This window comes from Triticum aestivum, chromosome 6A (assembly GCF_018294505.1).
Source record: "Triticum aestivum cultivar Chinese Spring chromosome 6A, IWGSC CS RefSeq v2.1, whole genome shotgun sequence".
Taxonomy (NCBI): Eukaryota; Viridiplantae; Streptophyta; class Magnoliopsida; order Poales; family Poaceae; genus Triticum; species Triticum aestivum.
This window is the reverse complement of record NC_057809.1, coordinates 382,718,801-382,740,950: the sequence shown is the minus strand read 5'-3', so window position 1 is coordinate 382,740,950 and position 22,150 is coordinate 382,718,801.

Sequence of the window (22,150 nt, the reverse complement as noted above, 5' to 3'; positions counted from 1 at the left end):
AATCTTGGTTGGAGTTTGAAGGCAGTGGGTGTTGAATGAGATCTTCTGCCATTGCTTTATTTAATATAGTTTGCAGGAAGTCAGCAGCTAATACAAACAGAAGAGGGGAATATGGATCCCCTTGTCTCACTCCCCTCTTGCAGTGAATTTTTTTCCCAGGCACCCCATTTAGCAAAACTGACGAGTAACCTGAGCTGTGTATCATCTTGGTCCACTTTATCCACTTTTGTCCAAATCCTCTAGCTTTCAAGATGTCCATAATTGTCTCATGTTCAATCATATCAAATGCCTTCTCAAAATCAAGTTTTAAAAGGATCATTGGCTTCTTAGATTGCTGGCATTGGTGTATGAATTCAAAAGCCCAGGCAAGACAGTCTTGAATAGACCTGTTTTTGATGAAACCATATTGGTTTGTATGAACTAGCTGCAGAATGATTTTTTGAAGTTTGTTGGCCATCAATTTTGTAATGATTTTTATTGAGCAATTGAGCAGGGAAATTGGCCTGAAGTCTCCTGGGTTCCGAGGATTGTCTTTTTTTGGAACCAGAGTGATGTAGGATCCATTGATAGTCTGAAGATCTATGGATCCTAAGTACAAATCATTGATTAGCTCATAGAAATCATCAACAATGGTCCTCCAACATGCTTTTATAAATGCTCCATTAAATCCATCAGGTCCTGGTGCTTTGTCAGCAGGGAATTCTTTGATCACTTCATCAATCTCTTTTTTGTGAAAGGAGCTTCCAGATCTGCTAGATTAATATTTTTAGTCAGTAACTCATGTAAGTAAAGAAATTGCTAACTGGTTGGAAGTTCCCATTCTGTTTTCGAAAGCTCTCCATAAAATAGCTGCTTTGGCCTGATGTTCAGTGTGCTTTGCTTGGTTTTCATCCAAGAGGGATTTGATGCTATTATTTCTGTACTTAATGGTGGCCTTGGCTTGGAAAAAGTCTGTGTTCTCATCTCCAAATTTGATCCATCTAATTGTTGCTCTTTGTTTCCAGTAAATGTTCCGGTAGGACAATAGATTCTTCAAGTGTTGCTTAATAATATTCCTACCATTTATTCCTTCAGTGGATAGTGCCCTAAATTCTTCCAGAATGTCAAAGAGTAGAATTAGTTGGTTGGAGTTTTTAATCAGCAGGGCTAATTGTGAAATGTTTTTTTGACCAGTTCTTTAATCCCTTCCTCAACCTCTTGAATTTAGCTGTAATCTTCTTAGCACTTGAGCTACCTGGATTGATTGTACCTTTGTGAAGCCCCTCCCTCTCCTAGCCCCTCCACCGGCCCTCCGGCGGAGGACAGAAGCCGCCTGACATCGACCACTCTGGCAGTGTCAGTCACCAGATCTTGGGGTTGGGCACTCCAGTGGCGCCAGCCACCAGCCTCCTGGTGCTTGCCACCCAGGCAACAACAGCCACCGATCGGGTACCATGGCTCTCTCGGACCTGCAGTTTCAAGGAGGGCTGGATTTTGAAGACAAGATGAGGAGGAGTTTTGGCATTCTGATCAACTTCATGGAGGGAAGTCATTCAAGAGAATTATTCCTAGTGGCTGAATTTTCTCATTCCAAGCTAAGGTTGAATACAGATTCAATGGGGCTCATTCTTCAATCATGTTTTGGAGGTAATGCTGCTAGATTCAGAGTTTCTTATCTTAGGGATACGTACTTTAAGTTCTCGGTGGCCTCCAAAGATATTTGTTTTGCAATTTACAATGCGGGTAACGTGTCAAATTAAACTTTCAACATTCATTTCTTCCCGTGGGGCAATGGAGGGCCGAATTTTCAGAAGGAGTTTCAGCAATACTGCAAAGAACAGGTGGATGAATGGACAGTCGTTGATCGTTCGTCAGCTCGATCTTACGTTGATGTTGTTATATCTCCAAGATTTTTCAAAAATTCAAATTCTCAGGCAGTTATTCCACGGGCAAATAATGGTTTAGTCTTTAAGCGCCTTGAATGGCCAGTAAATGGGCATAATGAAGGACATTTAAATAATTATGAGAAGGCGGGTTTTCGGATTACAAAAGCTCAGCCCAACAGCATTATGCTTCTGGGCCTCCCAAAGGCCCACATGTAGTTTGTCCTCGGTGTTTGTTATCAGATCATGCATGAGCCTGCTACTCAAATAAGATCAAATGCAGAAAATGTGGTGGTTGGGCGCATATTGCTAAAGATTGTTGGTCATGGAAAAAATTGAAGGTAAAGGACTCTGTTACCATTCCCGCAAATGACAAGACTACTCAATCGTAGGCACTCTGGAAAATAAAGCCAATTTAATTCTGGGTCCCGCGACTGCAGTCAAGACCATGGTCAGAGCCATTGATGAAGGGGTTTCCCCTTCGGCTTCTATCCCGCAAGCGACCGCACCGACTAGCATTACCACTCCTAGCGCAGCCCCCTCAGTTCCTACAGCTCTGCCCTCTATTCCTCACCGCACCCCTTCTACCGTTCAAGAAAGCACCCCGAGTGATTCGATGGCGACATTCCCGTTTGATCCGGCCCCTTTCCTCCCTGCGGGGCATCAAGCTCTTCAAGTTCAAGGTCGGCCTGCTCAAGTTCGTGTGGTGAGTTCGCATTTCCATGATGAAAATGAGGATTTAGGGATTGTCACTTTCTTACCCATGCTGGAGGGATAAGTTTCTTTTGTGAATGTCCGCGAGATCTTGCAAGAATTTCTTCAAGAGAAAAGGCTAGGGTTTAAAGAAATCAGCAAGTGTCTGTTTGGTCAGGCTTATGTCAAGATGAACTTCGTGTTCAATCTGTAGTCCCTAATTAGAAATAGCCCGCATCAGCATGATGACATCCGTATAGTTTTCCAAGCACATGATGAAGGTCTTAGTTGGAGGAGATACAATCTAAATAGGCAAGCTTGGTTACTACTGATTGGCTTTCATTAGGACTTGAGGAACTACACAGAAATTGCAAATACAATAGAGTTTTGGGAAACTTCTCACCTGGGACAGAGAAAAGAGCACAAGAGCAGCCATCATGATTAAAGTTAGAGTTGAAGATCTTTCTTTAATCCCTACAAGTACTATTTAGTCCAAGGCAGATGATTTCTTGGGAGGATCCTGGGCTGTCCCTGTGCTTATTGTTCAGGAATAAATTCTGGGTGGTGGGCCTGTAGATGAAATTCCATTTCCACCATATGAAAACCCACATCCTCTGCCAAATGTGCCACATTTTCATCCAAATCAAGATATTGTGGTGGGTCCTGTGCCACAACATCTTCCTGCAATTTCGGAGGAGGAAGAGGAAGCAGAATGGGAAGAAGGACATTAGGCTATGCCACAAGTGAATAATGAGGATTTAGTGGATGTTTAGATTGAAGAAGGGGAGTTTTTACATTTGCATGAGATCATGCAGCCTTTGGATTTGGATCTCAATATCCCAGTTATTCAAGAAAATATTTAGATGGAAGAAAGTTGATAATAGTAATGTGACTATGTCTCTTAACAATAGTGGAGATATTAGCACTGATGAATCAATTCTTGGGCCTCCTATCAATGATCTGCTAAATTTAAACATTGGGCTTCAGGACTTCATTGAGCCCACCATAGTCATTCCTTTAGTGTCAGCTCATCTTGGGCCTGCTCCTGTAAGTGCATCTAGTGCCCCTTAGTGATTTTGGTGTATTGAAGACTTATACGTTAAGGGACTAATGTGTTTGTTAGTCTACACAGGTCTATAAGTCTATGAGGAGTTTGATATTTACAGAGAAAGTCGACCCCTAAAAATGAATGTCTTCAACTGAAGACTTTGGCTTTCTGAAGACTTTGAAAGTGAAGAAATTGGTGTGACTATCAAGACTTGATATTCATGCAAGGAATATGAAGCGTGAAGACTTTTGTTTTCGTAGTTTCTTTTTCTCTTTCTTGAGTCATAGGAAACATCGTACTGTTAAAGGGGGTCGAGGAAAAACTAAGGAAAAGTTTCCAAGTGATGCTCATCTCAAAATCCTACACCTACCAATCCTTTCGAGTGAAGCCATTGGAAATCTCATACAGTTCAGTCCATTTCTTCAGTGACAAAGACGAAGTTCTTCTGGTCTCTGAGGAATTTGTTCTGACTGAGGAGCTAGGAATTCGCCAGTGCGGATTTCCTACAAGTGAGGAACATGATAGCCCTGATGAATTTGATAGCCAAATTTCCGACCGTTGATGTGTTATGCGCCAGCTGTCCCAAAATATCTACCCACCTAACGGTGATATCATTGAAGGGCATTTATGTCTTATCATGTCGGGCTGCTCCCTAGGCTATAAATAGCCGCCCCTACAACCACTAGCCGGTTGGCTGCTCCGCGAGAAACTGACACTTGTCATGGAAAGCATCCCATCCTCTGAGGACTTTGAGCGAAAATCATGATGTGAGGAAAAACCCAAAACCCCAAACCAAACACCTACAAACCCGAAGTTATTGAGCATCACTGAAGAGTTTGTTCCTGTGTGGAACCGACGCTTGTTACCTTTGAGGATTGTGCATCCTCCAGACGGTTAGGCATCATGGTCTAGAGCATCTAAGAGGAAATTGTGGATCGCCGAGTGACCGAGTCTGTGAAGGTTTGGAGGTCACCTGAAGAATTAGCATGAGTGATTGGGCGAGGTCTGTGTGACCTTAGCTTAAGGAGAATACGGTGAGGACTATGTGTTCGGGACTGTCTGTCCTCAGGCTTAAATACCTAGCTGCTCCAACCAGACGTACGACTGTCACAGCAGTTGGAACTGGTCTACCAAATCACTGTCTTCTCCAAGCTAACTTATTCTATTTCCTCAACCCTTTCATCTCCTCATGATTGTGTTGTTGTTCTTGATCGTTACTGTTTGAAGACTTTGACTGAAGAATTTCTCTATTTCCTCAATCCTATTTCTTTAGTCAGTTTGTCTTTAGCCTGCTAATCATGTGTTTATGCTTTCTGTACTCTGTGCTTGTTTTCATTTCATCATGATGACTGTGCTTTTGTTCTGTTGTGCTTGCATCTGAGTACTTACTCCACTGCTAGTCGCTCGTGACTTAGGAATTTCCTCACTATGAAATTCCGCAGTGATGAATTTGTAAAAATCACATATTCACCCCCCTCTAGTCGACTTAACGCACTTTCAATTCGTATCAGAGCAAGGTACTCCTCTATGTGATTTTGGTTTAACCGCCTAGAGTTTTAGTTATGTCGACCGCAGGTATGAAGACTGTGACATGCCCCATCTTTGACGGTCATGATTATCCCAAGTGGAAGGCGATGAACAGCAAACTGTGGACTGTCACTGAGATTGGTCTTATCAATCTATGCAAGATGGAGGAGGCTGATGATATTCGCAAGTACACTCTACTCAACCTCACGGCGTAGGACATCATCTGCTCCGACTTGTCCCAAAACCAGTTCAGGAATATTATGCATCTCTGCCATGCGAAGCTCATTTGGGACCGACTCTCTGAGGTCTATGAAGGTCATCGAACTCATCATGATCCCTGGTTTGAGGATTTCATGGAATCGCACAAAGCTATGAATTTCGATCCTGAATCATCATCCTCTTCACCATGCCTTATGGCAAAAGGTGCCAAGGTAACTTAATGCTACCTATCTGAGTCTAGTGATGATGAATATGCTGATGAATTTGGACCCAGCTATACCAAACTTGCTTCCCTTGCCACTGAACAGCAAAGAGCTTTGGAAAAAGTTCAAAACATGCTAGATGAGAGCGATGACATGTTGGGTGAAGAAATGGATCGTTCTGAAGCTTTGGCTGAAAGTCTTCAGAGACTTCATACTAAGTTTGATAATCTTCAGAGTCATCATAACACTCTCTTATCTGATCATGAGAAGCTTTCTTATAAATTTCTTCAAAGAAAGCAGAATCTTGAGCAGCTAAGGGTGAGTTATGAAGATCTTCAGAAGGAACGTGATTCATTACTTGCTCAACAAATCAGTTTTGCTCAGGTTGAATTCATTCCACCATGTTTGAAATGCATTGAACGTGAATCTGCTAATTCTTCACCTGAAAGTTCAAATGCTTCTATTGCTACAAATTCTTCAACTGTCTATGCTATCACTAATTCCTCACCTGAGGATGCTGCTAGTATCACTGACCATGCAGGGCTGAAGGAATTGTATATGATAGGCATGTACAAAAGCCTCAAAGGGAATCAGGCACTTTGTGATGTGCTTAAAAAGCAGATCCTCAACAGGAACCCTAGGAAAGAGGGTATTGCCTTTGAGAGGAAACTCAATGCTGACGGAACCTACTGGAAACCTGAGCAGTATCCCAAAACCTCATGGGTTGCTGCAAACGGACCTTCAGTGGATCCATCTACCCTATCTGGCTTTACATGTGAATCTTCATATTCTTCTGATGAGTCATTTGACTCCAACTATAAACTATTCAAAAATCAGAATGGTGAAGTTTATGCTAGATATGTTGGCACTAACTGCAGGAACGGTCCCCCTATGAAGAAAATCTGGGTTCCCAAAAGATGCCTTGAAAGTCTTTAGGTGAATGTCATCATGACACCACCTGTGAAGAATAGGAACCCTAGATCAAATTCTTCATCTGGACCAAAGTCTTCACATGGATCAAATTCCTCATACGAATCCAGATCTTCATATGAATGTCATCGTTCTAACACTTCTGTTTCGCAGGGAAGATCTAAGGGTTGTGCATATGTGCATTATTCTTCAAATCATTATGCTCATAAGTCCTCGAAGAATTTCTCTGCTTATTCTTATGCTTACTCTAATCCCTCTCATGTGAAGCGAAGTCGATTGGCTTCTATGCCACCTTTCTCATATGGAGCTCGCAGAATGATGAACTCTTTGCCACCCCTCCAGATGTGGGTGGTGAAGAAAAAGAACTAATCTCTTATGCAGGGTCAGGTCTCCAGACGAAACTAAACGCCTGAAGAATTTGTTGGAGACCTAAAAATGCTTGAAAGGATGCAAGCTAATCATGAAGAAATGAACTTTCATTTCTCACGTCCTCATACTGCTATTTATGTTCTATTACTTGATGAATTTGATGTCATATTATTCACTGCTGAAGTATATGAGTTCGCAAGATGCACTAATTCATCTATAGGATGATCAAGCCAAAACCACTGAGTGGGTCCTTGACAGTGGATGTACAAATCACATGACTGGTGACAAGAACTTATTGATGGATGATGACCCACAAGTATAGGGATCGCAACAGCTTTCGATGGTAGAGTATTCAACCCAAATTTATTGATTCGACACAAGGGGAGCCAAAGAATATTCTCAAGTATTAGCAACTGAGTTGTCAATTCAACCACACCTGGAAACTTAGTATCTGCAGCAGAGTGTTTAGTAGCAAAGTAATATGATATTGATGGTAACGGTAACAAAAGAGTAATGAAAGTAAAGTAATATTTTTGGTATTTTGTAGTGATTGTAACAATAGCAACGAGAAAGTAAATAAGCGTAAACCAGTATATGGAAAGCTCGTAGGCATTGGATCAATGATGGATAAGTATGCCGGATGTGGTTCATCATGTAACAGTCATAACATAGGGTGACACAGAACTAGCTCCAATTCGTCAATGTAATGTAGGCATGTATTCCGAATATAGTCATACGTGCTTATGGAAAAGAACTTGCATGACATCTTTTGTCCTACCCTCCCGTGGCAGCGGGGTCCTAATGGAAACTAAGGGATATTAAGGCCTCCTTTTAATAGAGAACCAGAACAAAGCATTAACACATAGTGAATACATGAACTCCTCAAACTACGGTAATCACCGGTAAGTATCCCGATTATTGTCACTTCGGGTTAACGGATCATAACACATAATAGGTGACTATAGACTTGCAAGATAGGATCAAGAACTCTGATATATTGATGATGTAGCGACCCGACCCGAATGGATCAAGTCTCTGTGCTTATGTGTCATCCCTGGATCAGTATGCTGACACACACAATACTCGAAGGATTTATAACAGAGGTAAATCACATGTATAAAGTAACGTAAATACTATTACCTCAATCCAAATAGCGGAAGCAACAAGGTTGTGGATTCCCATCAACACCAACGGCAAAGTTGAGTGTAGAAATCGTAACCCTAACGTATCACTTACTCGTCGTAAGACATCCTGCAACATGAGACGTTGCAGCCCGAAACGGGTCAGTACATTGAATGTACTGGCAAATTCACACCATAGAGAATGATGAACAATGGCTATCACTACATGCATATATGGCTGGTGGAAAAGCTCTATGGTTATAAGGTTTTGCGTAAAGCCAATTTTTCCCTACTGCAAAGGAATACATTTTAATTAACTATCATGGTGGTTGTTGAACATTGAGAATGGTTGACAGCATTCTCAATCCCAATTAAAAAGTACTCATTAAAACCCAACAATATTAATTAGAAGTAACATGTTGAGATTCACTCGATATTCAAGTACTAGATACTCAAGTTGTCCATAACCGGGGACACGGCTAATCATGATTAGTTTGTTACTCTGCAGAGGTTTGCGCACTTTTCCCCACAAGACTCGATCGCCTCCGTTTGGTTTCTCGCACTACATGGTGTTTGAGAAAACGGATGACCGAGACATAGTCTTTCAGAAGCGCTAGCACCTTACGATGGAGTAGACCGTACCACCTATACCCCTACATCTGCTAGTCTACCCCTATAAGAGTTCGCACGACTTAATCAACTATGCCAGAGCCCATAATGGCTTGTGGCTGCACACGGAAGTTACTAGCATGAATGATCTTATGATCCCTTTGAGCCTGGGTGGCGGTCCGAAAAAAAACAGGCAAGTCCTGATAGACATCAGGTGCCTCAATCCACCCAGATGTGTGTTTAAGTTGCCACCTTAGATAAACCATTAAAATTATCAACTCACATCTGTCATGGATTTCACTCACCCAATCCACGTCTACTAGCATAGCATGGCATAATAAGCAAACGTAGAAGTAGCTCCCAAAGGTTTCATAATAATACAGGTAATAGGTACTACCTCATCTACTTCCCATCCCACAATTTAATTAAATCCTAATCATGCAATGTTTGAGGATTGATCTAATGCATAAAAACTGGGTTGTAGAAAAGGTATGATCAAAGTGTGAACTTGCCTGCAATGTTGATGAAGATGATGCGCACTCAAAACTCTTGATAGATCTACTCGTCACACTCCGGTCAATCTATCGTAGGCAAGCAATAGTAACCACACAATAAGTACTCATCTAATGCACAGGGAAAAATCGAACAAGAGAACGAACCAGAAAGTTCAACTTAAGAACTCCGGTTGCAAAGAAAGAACGAACCGAACAAACGACGAAAAACAAACGGCGGAAGAAAACAACTCGGTTCTAGCAAGTTGAAACTAGGTCAAATTTTACTGTAGCAAAAGCTTGTTCAAGTTGATTAGATGGAACGGCGGTTTTGATACGAAACTCCAGGCGCTTGAATCACCTGATTCCGATAAACGGGTGAGAAGATAAACTAGAACGAAGATCGGATCTGAGATCGCGATCGCGGAATAAAACTGACGAGAAAGAAAATGAAGAACGGTTAAACGAACGGGCGTCGTTAACCGGGATAATCGGTGATCACGTTCATTGAAACGAACGGTCCGAAAGAAAAACGAAAACCGATCTAGAAAACCGGAACGGTTTGGCGAAGAATCGGAGAGAAAACGAATCGGTAGAGAAGAAAAGAATCGGAACGGTTTATAAGAAAAACCGAACCGAGGGAAAGAAGAGACGCGGCGCGGTACCTCCGGCGAATGGCGGCGACGGCGGCGTTGACGCAGGGCGGCGGCGGCGCGGTGACGCATGGCGGCGGTGGCGGTGTATGGTGGCGGTGGCGGCACTAGGGCGCGGGGTTGGGCGGCGTTGGGCGCGGCGGCGATGCACAAGGGCGGCGGCGCGGGGTGAGGCGCGGGGTGAGGTGGAGCTCTAGGCTTTGGGTTTGATGATTTAGAGGGGGGGTGCTTGGGTATTTATATTGGGGAGGGGGGGTTTACTTGGGGTAGGGGACAAGAAATTAGACTAGGAATAGGAATAGAAAAGAGGGAAGGAAAAGATCTAGAAATAGAAAAGGAATATACGGAAGTAGGGCCAAAGTCCTACTAGGATTTCCTAAAAGAAAGAGGCGGCGGCTCCCTGGCGCCTTGCGCCTGGCGCGGCGATGGCCTTGGCCTTGGCTGGCCGGTCGGCGGCTTGGGCCTTTGGCCCAAGGCGTTGATGTTTTTTTAAACGGTCTCGCGCGCAGAAAAATAAATAAAAGAAAATCTAAACGAACTCCAAAATTAATAAAGTAAATTTTCCCCGACTCCTAAAAATGAGCCGAACAAAATGAACTTTACTCAGGACCTAAAAAGCAATTTTTGAAAACACGCATTTTTTCCCTATCCAAATAAAATGCGAATAAAACTCCGGCAAACAAAATTTGATCTATTTATTAAATCTTCATTTTCCTATATTTTGGGAAAGTCATATTATTCCCTCTCTTATATTTTGACAACGGAAAAATAATTGAAGATGAAATAAATAAATCAAATGATCCTCTTTTCAATTCGAGAAAACTCTCAAATATGAAAATAACGAAATCTCCAACTCTCTCCAAGGGTCCTTGAGTTGCGTGAAATTTCTAGGATCGACCAAAATGCAAATAAAATATGCATGATGATCTATTCCAAATTGAAAATAAATTCAAAGGGGCTTTGAATTTAATTCTTTGAAACTCCCAACTCATATTTCATATAATTTGAAGAAGTCCTTTTATCTTCTCTCGTGAAAATCATTGAGTCGCATAAAGTTTCAGAATTGGAATATTTCCAAATGAAATTCAATTATTTTTCAAACACCCTTTTCATTTTTAAATGGAAGAAGTCATGTCATCTTCTCTCTAGGGTTTTGTGTTTGAAAAGCATTTGAATTCATGGAGATCAGAAAGCAAATATGAAAGTTTGGGAAAGTCCTTTTATTCCCTCTCATTTAACTTTCAAAAGTTTCAAATTCACTCACTTTCAGACAATCAATCCAACAATCAATCAAATCTATCTATTTATTATAACATTCCAAAATTTAGAATTTTGGGATGTTACAATCCTACCACCCTTAAAATGAATCTCGTCCTCGAGATTCGGAGAGGCTAGCAAGAAAAGGTTAGGGTTTGGGGTCTCCTCAAAATCCATCAATCGTCTCCGGGGTCTGGGATGCTACCACCCTTAGAAACATCGTTACAGCTCCATCAATACTCATATACTCCATCCATATTGTTAACAGTGTCGGTCTCCTCAAATCCTCGAGAATTTTTTTTCCTCTAAGCTCTTCCGGTAACGGCATAACCTTTTCCTCAATTCTTATGTCCTTTTATCTTGGTAAGGTCATTCCGAGACTAGGTCTTCTTAGCTGACGGTCTGGCGCCAAGACTAAACAACTATCAATATCTCATGGTGGTCAACAATTTATGGTTTCTCCTGCAGGAAATGGGTCTGGGTTGATCCTCACCGTATAACCTACGGTTGGCACAACTGCCGTGTACAAGGGAAAAAATACTTATACCATTCTAAGGTTTAAACAGAGTTTTGATCGTCGTCTCTCTACTATAGGTAAGTCACTCAGATTTACCATCCCATATAGTAAGGCGAATAATAAGAGTAAGTCGGTATGGTGATCAATCCATCCCGCACCCAAATCATTACCATGTATACAGTTTAGCGAATCTCGCATACTAACACTTGGTCATCCTCAAAAGCATTGCAGAATTTCTCTTGTCGACGAACCAAGTTCGGAATAATCCATTGATTCTGCAAGCCAGACAAACATCTATCGTTCCTTCACAACTCTCAGGTTTTTGCGTAAACTCCTATAAAATCGTCTGTCGACAAAGGTATATCCACTTCCAGGGTTTTTTTCCTTCAGCAAGAGTGTGCTTGCTTCTTGGAAGGTCTTGGGGCCTGTGGGTTATGGCCCATCTCATTACTTGTAAACCTTGAACTTATCATCGGGCAACTGATCATTATTCCAACTTCCAACTTCCTAGTATTCTTAAATCCATCCAATTGTATTGTCTTCCTTCCTTATATTGGCACCAAACTAAGACATGAATACTAAGACTTGTCATGGGGTTGCCATTGCTCCATATTACCAACATCATACCTCCTTTATATCCAATAGTACTTCATCTCTTCATCCTCGTGGGATATCCCTCATACCGAGATAAAAACTTATACTTATGACGTCCATATTCCACTTCGTGGAACATCATTATCCTTTCCGCGGTCAAGCGTCCTTACACGGAAATATTGGCCATCTCTGCATGGCACTTCTTCAACTGAGAAACATGAAACACATCTTGAACTCCTGACAGTCCTTCGGGTGACTCCAACTTGTTGGCCACTTCTCCCATACGCTCCAAAATTCGGTATGGTCCTACAAATCTCGGGGCTAATTTTCCCTTAACTCCAATTCGTTTAACTCCTCGCAGAGGGGACACGCGAAGACATGCTCTGTCTCCAATTTCATAAACTACCTCCTTGAGTTTTTGAGTCTGCACAACTCTTCTGCCTGGACTGAGCTACCTTCAGTCTATCTCGAATCAACTTAACATTCTCTTCTGACTCCTTGATCACTTTTGGTCCAAACAACTGACGGTCTCCAACTTCATCCCACATACTCTTGGGCATCACACATATCGAGACAAAACTCTTATTCATTTTGTCTGAAATCCACTCAGTGGGTATCCTTATCTTTTCCAAGGGTCAACGGTTCTTACAGGGTACTACCACCCTTAAAATGTTCCAATATTCCATAGACCAATTTCTCATATCCTCGGAATTGGTCAACATCTTTCCTCATAGGGTAACTCATAAAATCCAAGGTAGTACCAACACTGCTAACTTTATTGATTCTCAAATTATTACAATCATCTCGCTCTTCCATTACATGTCTCAACTTAACCCCTCAATAAAAAAAAGCTCTCACTTCTACTACTCCATTACTTCTGTTGCAAACTCAACTATCTAGCACAAGTTTCCTTCTCCTTGGGGCATTCTCTGGCAAAGTGCCCTGCTCCATTACAACTAAAACATATTACTTCTGACAGGTTTCGAGGTTTCCTTGTGATTATATAGCCTCCTGGGGTCCTTATCTTCCCTCTTGGGCAATCATTGAAGTAGTGCCCTGAATTTTTGCACCTGAAACATGTGATATGACTCAGGTCTTTCTTTGTGGAAATTGGGTTGTTCCTGGAATCCAACCTACTTCTCTTCCTGGACCTTTCCGTTCCAATCAGGGCTTCTATTTCCTGTGGGTCATACTCTACTTCCTCTGTCGGGAATTCTACTAGATCTCCATTCAGACAATCTTGGGAGATGTGTCCTTCTTCTCCACATGAATAGCATGACTTGGTGCGGGCTTTAATTTTGTTTCCTTTGTGTGTGTCCTCAACATCTTCCTTCGTCACAGGTTCTTCTAACATCTCCATGAGGGCTCCTTTCATTTCTGCTTCTTTCTTCTGCTGGATGGTTCTCTGTACCATAGTGTAAATGTGACACTGAGCAGGGTAGTGGGTAGTTCCTTCACACCAGAAACAAGTAATCTGTCTAGTTGGGCATTCTTCAGTTGGGTGACTTCCTTCACAATTAGGGCATTCATCCTTGTGTTCCTTATGGGTGTGTCCGATTTCTCCACAAATCTTGCATGCGCAAGGTTTCTTCTTATCCTTTCCATAAGGCTTCAACTTCTGGGACACAAACTGAGACTTTAGCAAAGTCAACTTAAATTCTTTCCAAGTGGTTACTCCTTGCCATCCATTGATGGTTTGGTACATCCTCCACCAAGTAGCAGCACCTCTTTCAAAGCATTGAAGAGCATGCTGGGACATATCCTTTCCGACTATAGGGTTGTTCTCCATATGATCCTCCATGTTCTGAATCCATCGGTCTGTCTCCAATTGACTCATCGGTCCAGAAAATACAAGCTCATCTTCATTCATCCTCTATTGAGTTCAAGGGTTTGGGGTGAGATAAGAGAGAGGGAGAGGGATGCACACAATACAAACAAAAGTTTTGAAAAGACAGATTTTTGTTGTGGCTGTCGAAAAAACATCAAACAAATGACAGCTCACAAACATCGCATCTAACGTAGGTATATAATAGGGGTTTGGTCTTCTAGAGGTCAATGAATCTTCAACGTCTCCAAACTCTTCAAGTCTTTGTTCATGCCTCCAATGGATTCTTCCGATCATGCTTGTCTTCTCAAGTTCTTTTGCCAGATCAATCTCTGTTGATGCGAAGTCTCTCGTGACATCTTTGAATATTCTGGAATTGCATTCCAAACTTTTGGGTTTCAACATCCGTGGCTGAGCCATGGTTCTACTGTCCTTCAGTTCATGACGAATCTCTGGTACCTCGGGGTTTTGCTTCTCCAGCTTGGCTACTTCAGCTTCTGGTTCCTGAGTTTCTTCACGAAATACTTCTTTGCCGAATACTGCTTCTGCAGGTCCATCCTAAACTTCCTGATGTAATATTCCAGATCCTGGTGATGTACCAGCTATGTTAAAACTGCATCCTTCGCTGACAGATGCTCCTTCAGCGTTCTACCATTCAATTATTCCATGCATCTGCACGCTTAACTCCGCATGGTGACAATAGAATAGGCGGGCAATAACACCATCGTTAGCCATGTCTATGCCCATGTTACTGCCATGAGCTTTCATTTCATGATTGATATCTCCTGTCTTAGAGTTTTCTTGACAAAACTTTGAGTTCTAATGCTCCATGTTCCGGTCCTTCTCCGATACACCTTGATCTCGGGTATTGACAGGTTTCATAGTCTGCCAAGTTCCATAAGGGGTGCCTTCCTTGGTCATATAAATCCGGAAATTCTTCAAAGCCTTCAAATTCTCCTAGTCTTCAGAGTCTTCAACCATTGTAGTTTCCATTAGCATATTGTATGGTAAAATCCTCTTCATTCCGAATGGTCTTACTGGTCTGATATCCTGTACTTCTTGGAGTGGTCTCATCAGTCGAATCTTCGAGTGGTCAATAGGGGAAAAGGGTATGGTCTCACTAAAGAGAATTTTGAATAAGCTCAGAAGAGAAGAGAGGTAAAAGATCTTTTGAAAGGGAAAGTTGTAGAGAAAAATCTTTGCTATGGGCTTGCCAGTTTCTAGGGTCACGTCCTACAGTCAACATGTGCTCTGATACCATCTTGTAGCGACCCAACCCGAATGGATCGAGTCTCTGTGCTTATGTGTCATCCCTGGATCAGTATGCTGACACACACAGTACTCGAAGGATTTATAACAGAGGTAAATCACACGTATAAAGTAACGTAAATACTATTACCTCAATCCAAATAGCGGAAGCAACAAGGTTGTGGATTCCCATCAACACCAACGACAAAGTTGAGTGTAGAAATCGTAACCCTAACGTATCACTTACTCGTCGTAAGACATCCTGCAACATGAGACGTTGCAGCCCGAAACGGGTCAGTACATTGAATGTACTGGCAAATTCACACCATAGAGAAGGATGAACAATGGCTATCACTACATGCATATATGGCTGGTGGAAAAGCTCTATGGTTATAAGGTTTTGCGTAAAGCCAATTTTTCCCTACTGCAAAGGAATACATTTTAATTAACTATCATGGTGGTTGTTGAACATTGAGAATGGTTGACAACATTCTCAATCCCAATTAAAAAGTACTCATTAAAACCCAACAATATTAATTAGAAGTAACATGTTGAGATTCACTCGATATTCAAGTACTAGATACTCAAGTTGTCCATAACCGGGGACACGGCTAATCATGATTAGTTTGTTACTCTGCAGAGGTTTGCGCACTTTTCCCCACAAGACTCGATCGCCTCCGTTTGGTTTCTCGCACTACATGGTGTTTGAGAAAACGGATGACCGAGACATAGTCTTTCAGAAGCGCTAGCACCTTACGATGGAGTAGACCGTACCACCTATACCCCTACATCTGCTAGTCTACCCCTCTAAGAGTTCGCACGACTTAATCAACTATGCCAGAGCCCATAATGGCTTGTGGCTGCACACGGAAGTTACTAGCATGAATGATCTTATGATCCCTTTGAGCCTGGGTGGCGGTCCGAAAAAAAAAACAGGCAAGTCCTGATAGACATCAGGTGCCTCAATCCACCCAGATGTGTGTTTAAGTTGCCACCTTAGATAAACCATTAAAATTATCAACTCACATCTGTCATGGATTTCACTCACCCAATCCACGTCTACTAGCATAGCATGGCATAATAAGCAAACGTAGAAGTAGCTCCCAAAGGTTTCATAATAATACAGGTAATAGGTACTACCTCATCTACTTCCCATCCCACAATTTAATTAAATCCTAATCATGCAATGTTTGAGGATTGATCTAATGCATAAAAACTGGGTTGTAGAAAAGGTATGATCAAAGTGTGAACTTGCCTGCAATGTTGATGAAGATGATGCGCACTCAAAACTCTTGATAGATCTACTCGTCACACTCCGGTCAATCTATCGTAGGCAAGCAATAGTAACCACACAATAAGTACTCATCTAATGCACAGGGAAAAATCGAACAAGAGAACGAACCAGAAAGTTCAACTTAAGAACTCCGGTTGCAAAGAAAGAACGAACCGAACAAACGACGAAAAACAAACGGCGGAAGAAAACAACTCGGTTCTAGCAAGTTGAAACTAGGTCAAATTTTACTGTAGCAAAAGCTTGTTCAAGTTGATTAGATGGAACGGCGGTTTTGAGACGAAACTCCAGGCGCTTGAATCACCTGATTCCGATAAATGGGCGAGAAGATAAACTAGAACGAAGATCGGATCTGAGATCGCGATCGCGGAATAAAACTGACGAGAAAGAAAATGAAGAACGGTTAAACGAACGGGCGTCGTTAACCGGGATAATCGGTGCTCACGTTCATTGAAACGAACGGTCCGAAAGAAAAACGAAAACCGATCTAGAAAACCGGAACAGTTTGGCGAAGAATCGGAGAGAAAACGGTTTATAAGAAAAACCGAACCGAGGGAAAGAAGAGACGCGGCGCGGTACCTCCGGCGAATGGCGGCGACGGCGGCGTTGACGCAGGGCGGCGGCGGCGCGGTGAAGCATGGCGGCGGTGGCGGTGTATGGCGGCGGTGGCGGCACTAGGGCGCGGGGTTGGGCAGCGTTGGGCGCGGCGGCGATGCACAAGGGCGGCGGCGCGGGTGAGAGGCGCGGGGTGAGGCGCGGGGTGAGGTGGAGCTCTAGGCTTTGGGTTTGATGATTTAGAGGGGGCGTGCTTGGGTATTTATATTGGGGAGGGGGGGTTTACTTGGGGTAGGGGACAAGAAATTAGACTAGGAATAGGAATAGAAAGGAGGGAAGGAAAAGATCTAGAAATATAAAAGTAATATATGGAAGTAGGACCAAAGTCCTACTAGGATTTCCTAAAAGAAAGAGGCGGCGGCTCCCTGGCGCCTTGCGCCTGGCGCGGCGATGGCCTTGGCCTTGGCTGGCCGGTCGGCGGCTTGGGCCTTTGGCCCAAGGCGCTGATGTTTTTTTTAAACGGTCTCGCGCGCAGAAAAATAAATAAAAGAAAATCTAAACGAACTCCAAAATTAATAAAGTAAATTTTCCTCGACTCCTAAAAATGAGCCGAACAAAATGAACTTTACTCAGGACCTAAAAAGCAATTTTTGAAAACACGCATTTTTTCCCTATCCAAATAAAATGCGAATAAAACTCTGGCAAACAAAATTTGATCTATTTATTAAATCTTCATTTTCCTATATTTTGGGAAAGTCATATTATTCCCTCTCTTATATTTTGACAACGGAAAAATAATTGAAGATGAAATAAATAAATCAAATGATCCTCTTTTCAATTCGAGAAAACTCTCAAATATGAAAATAACGAAATCTCCAACTCTCTCCAAGGGTCCTTGAGTTGCGTGAAATTTCTAGGATCGACCAAAATGCAATAAAATATGCATGATGATCTATTCCAAATTGAAAATAAATTCAAAGGGGGCTTTGAATTTAATTCTTTGAAACTCCCAACTCATATTTCATATAATTTGAAGAAGTCCTTTTATCTTGTCTCGTGAAAATCATTGAGTCGCATAAAGTTTCAGAATTGGAATATTTCCAAATGAAATTCAATTATTTTTCAAACACCCTTTTCATTTTTAAATGGAAGAAGTCATGTAATCTTCTCTGTAGGGTTTTGTGTTTGAAAAGTATTTGAATTCATGGAGATCAGAAAGCAAATATGAAAGTTTGGGAAAGTCCTTTTATTCCCTCTCATTTAACTTTCAAAAGTTTCAAATTCACTCACTTTCAGATAATCAATCCAACAATCAATCAAATCTATCTATTTATTATAACATTCCAAAATTTAGAATTTTGGGATGTTACAGATGAAAACATAATAGGTTTAGATCTGAAATCATGGCACTCAGGCCCTAGTGACAAGCATTAAGCATAGCAAAGTCATAGCAACATCAATCTCAGAACATAGTGGATACTAGGGATCAAACCCTAACAAAACTAACTCGATTACATGATAAATCTCATCCAACCCATCACTTTCCAGCAAGCCTACGATGGAATTACTCACGCATGGTGGTGAGCATCATGAAATTGGTGATGGAGGATGGTTGATGATGACGACGACGATGAATCCCCCTCTCTGGAGCCCCGAACGGACTCCAGATCAGCCCTCCCGAGAGGTTTTAGGGCTTGGCGGCGGCTCCGTATCGTAAAACACGATGGTTTCTTCTCTCTTATTCTTTCTCCCCGAAAGCAGTTATATAGAGTTGGAGTTGGAGTCGGGAGGTCTCCAGGGGGCCCACGAGGCAGGGGGCGCGCCATAGGGGGGGGGGCGCCCCCACCCTCGTGGAAAGGGTGTGAGCCCCCTGGTCTTCATCTTTGGTGAGGATTTTTAGTATTTATTGTAAGATATTCCGTGGAGTTTCAGGTCATTCCGAGAACTTTTGTTTTCTGCACATAAAACAACATCATGGTAATTCTGCTGAAAACAGCGTCAGTCCGGGTTAGTTCCATTCAAATCATACAAGTTAGAGTCCAAAACAAGGGCAAAAGTGTTTGGAGAAGTAGATGCGTTGGAGGCGTATCAACTCCCCCAAGCTTAAACCCTTGCTTGTCCTCAAGCAATTCAGTTGACAAACTGAAAGAAATAAAGAAAAACATTTACAAACACTGTTTGCTCTTGTTGTTGTAAATATGTCAAGCTAGCATTCAAGTTTTCAGCAAAGATTATAACTAACCATATTTGCAATAATTCTCAGGTCTCGTAATTACCCATATCAATAGCATAATCAACTAGCAAGCCATAATAATAAATCTCGGATGACAACACTTTCTCAAAACAATCATAAAACGATATAACAAGATGGTATCTCGCTAGCCCTTCCTGAGACCGCAAAACATAAATGTAGAGCACCTTTAAAGATCAAGGATTGGCTAGACATTGTAATTCATGGTAAAAGAGATCCAATCATAGTCACACCCAATATAAAATAACAGTAATGAATGCAAATGACAGCGGTGCTCTCCAACTGGTGCTTTTTAATAAGAGGGTGATGACTCAACATAAAAGTAAATAGACAGGCCCTTCGCAGAGGGAAGCAGGGATTTGTAGAGCTGCCAGATCTCGGTTTTGAAATAGAGGTGAATAATATTTTGAGCGGTATACTTTCATTGTCAACATAACAACCAAGAGATGGCGATATCTTCCATGCTACACACATTATAGGCGGTTCCCAAACAGAATGGTAAAGTTTATACTCCCCCTCCACCAACAAATATCAACCCATGGCTTGCTCGAAACAACGAGTGCCTCCAACATACATCAGGTCCCAGGGGGAGTTTTGTTTTGCAATTATTTTGATTTAGTTTGCATAAAGGATGGGACTGGGCATCCCGGTGACCAGCCATTTTCTCGTGAGTGAGGACCGGAGTCCACTCCACTTGAGAATAACCCGCCTAGCATGGAAGATACATGCAGCCCTAGTTGATACATGAGCTATTCGAGCATACAAAACAGGATGATTATTTGAAGGTTTAGAGTTTGGTACATACAAATTTACTTGGAACAGCAGGTAGATACCGCATATAGGAAGGTATAGTGGACTCATCTAGAATAACTTTGGGGTTTAAGGGATTGGATGCACAAGCAGTATTCCCGCTTAGTACATGTGAAGGCTAGCAAAAGACTAGGAAGCGACCAACTAGAGAGCGACAACAGCCATGTACATGCATTAAAATTAATAAACATTGGATGCTAGCATGAGTAGGATATAATCCACCATGAACATAAATATTGTGAAGGCTATGTTGATTTTGTTTCAACTACATGCATGAACATGTGCCAAGTCAAGTCACTTAAATCATTCAGAGGAGGATACCACCCTATCATACCACATCATAACCATTTTAATAGCATGTTGGCATGCAAGGTAAACCATTATGACTCATAGCTAATCAAGAATGGCACAAGCAACTATGATCTCTAATTGTCATTGCGAACATGTTTATTCATAACAAGCTGAATCAAGAACGATGAACTCATCATATTTACAAAAACAAAAGAGGTCAAGTTCGTACCAGCTTTTCTCATCTCAGTCAGTCCATCATATATCATCATAATTGCCTTTCACTTGCACGACCGAACGATGTGAATAATAATAAGAGTGCACGTGCATTGGACTAAGCTGGAATCTGCGAGCATTCAATAAACAGGAGAAGACAAGGCAATATGGGCTCTTTTGTCAGATAAACGATAATGCATATAAGAGCCCTTTCAGTGATCTAATCATAGTCTTCTCCTACTAACCCCCAAAGAAAAGAAAAGAAATAAAACTATTTACACGGGAAAGCTCCCAACAAGCAAAAGAAGAACATGAAATATTTTTGGGTTTTCTTTTTGATTACTACTACAAGCATGGAAATTAAATTAATTAAAAGTTACAACTAATTTCTTTGGGTTTTTCTTAAGGTTTATTAAACACACAAGAAGAAAGCATAAAAGGAAATAAACTAGCATAGATGATACAATGAAAAAGTATGAGCACCGACATCTAGCAATGAGTGTGTGTGAACATAAATGTAATGTCTGTGAGAAATACGTACTCCCCCAAGCTTAGGCTTTTGGCATAAGTTGGTCTATGGCCACAGCTGGCCTGGCTGATATCCATAATAATAGTTGTTGGGGTCGTATTGTGATGCAGTGGCTATAGCCTCCTGAGCTGCAGTGTGGCGACGAGCGGCCTCCGCTCTCCTCTCGTACTCATCCGCCTCCTCTCTGGTAATAGTATATCCTCCTCTTGCCTGATAATCAAAGAAAGTAGGAGCAGGGAGAGTAATACGAACAGCACGGCGTCTATCAAAGATTAGTCGGTACTGGAGAGGTGATTCGTTCCTCTCGACAAAATGGTGAGAAACCATAGAATCAAAATCTAAATAAGCAGGAGGCAACTCCATGTCTCCCTCATGAACGTCTATCTCAAGAAATTTAGCTAAGCGGGTTGCATAAATTCCTCCAAAGAAATCTCCATTATATCTATTATGATGCAACCTACGAGCTACAATGGCTCCCATATGATAAGATTGGTCTCCTGACACAGCACTCCTGAGAATGCTAAGGCCAGGGACACACATGTGACATGCTTCATCCTTAGCATTTATGCACCTACCTATGAAGAGAGCAAATAATGTATAGCAGGAAAGTGAATGCTCCCTATGGTAGCTTGTGTTATATTTCTAGATTCCCCTATACTTATACTAGCAAGAAAGTTTCTGAATTCAGATTTAGGGGGATCCCTAACACTACCCCATTGTGGAAGTTTGCAAGAAAAAGTGAAATCCTCTAAGTCCATGGTATAAGATTTGTCATAAAGATCAAACATGACTAAAGGCGAATTACGCGAAGATGAATACTCAAACCTCCTCACAAAAGAGCTTGTGAGATCATGATACTGGGGGCATTTGTCTGCCTCAAAGTCCTCAAGACCGGCATTACGCAAATTTGCGTTAAATTCTTCTTTAATTCCCGCTCGATCCATAAAATTTTCAGAAGGCCACTCACAAGGACGCACTGGAGCGTCTCTTGGTGGCTCTTCATCGGCATCATGCATTGCAAGCCTGGGTCCTTGCGTCCTTGAA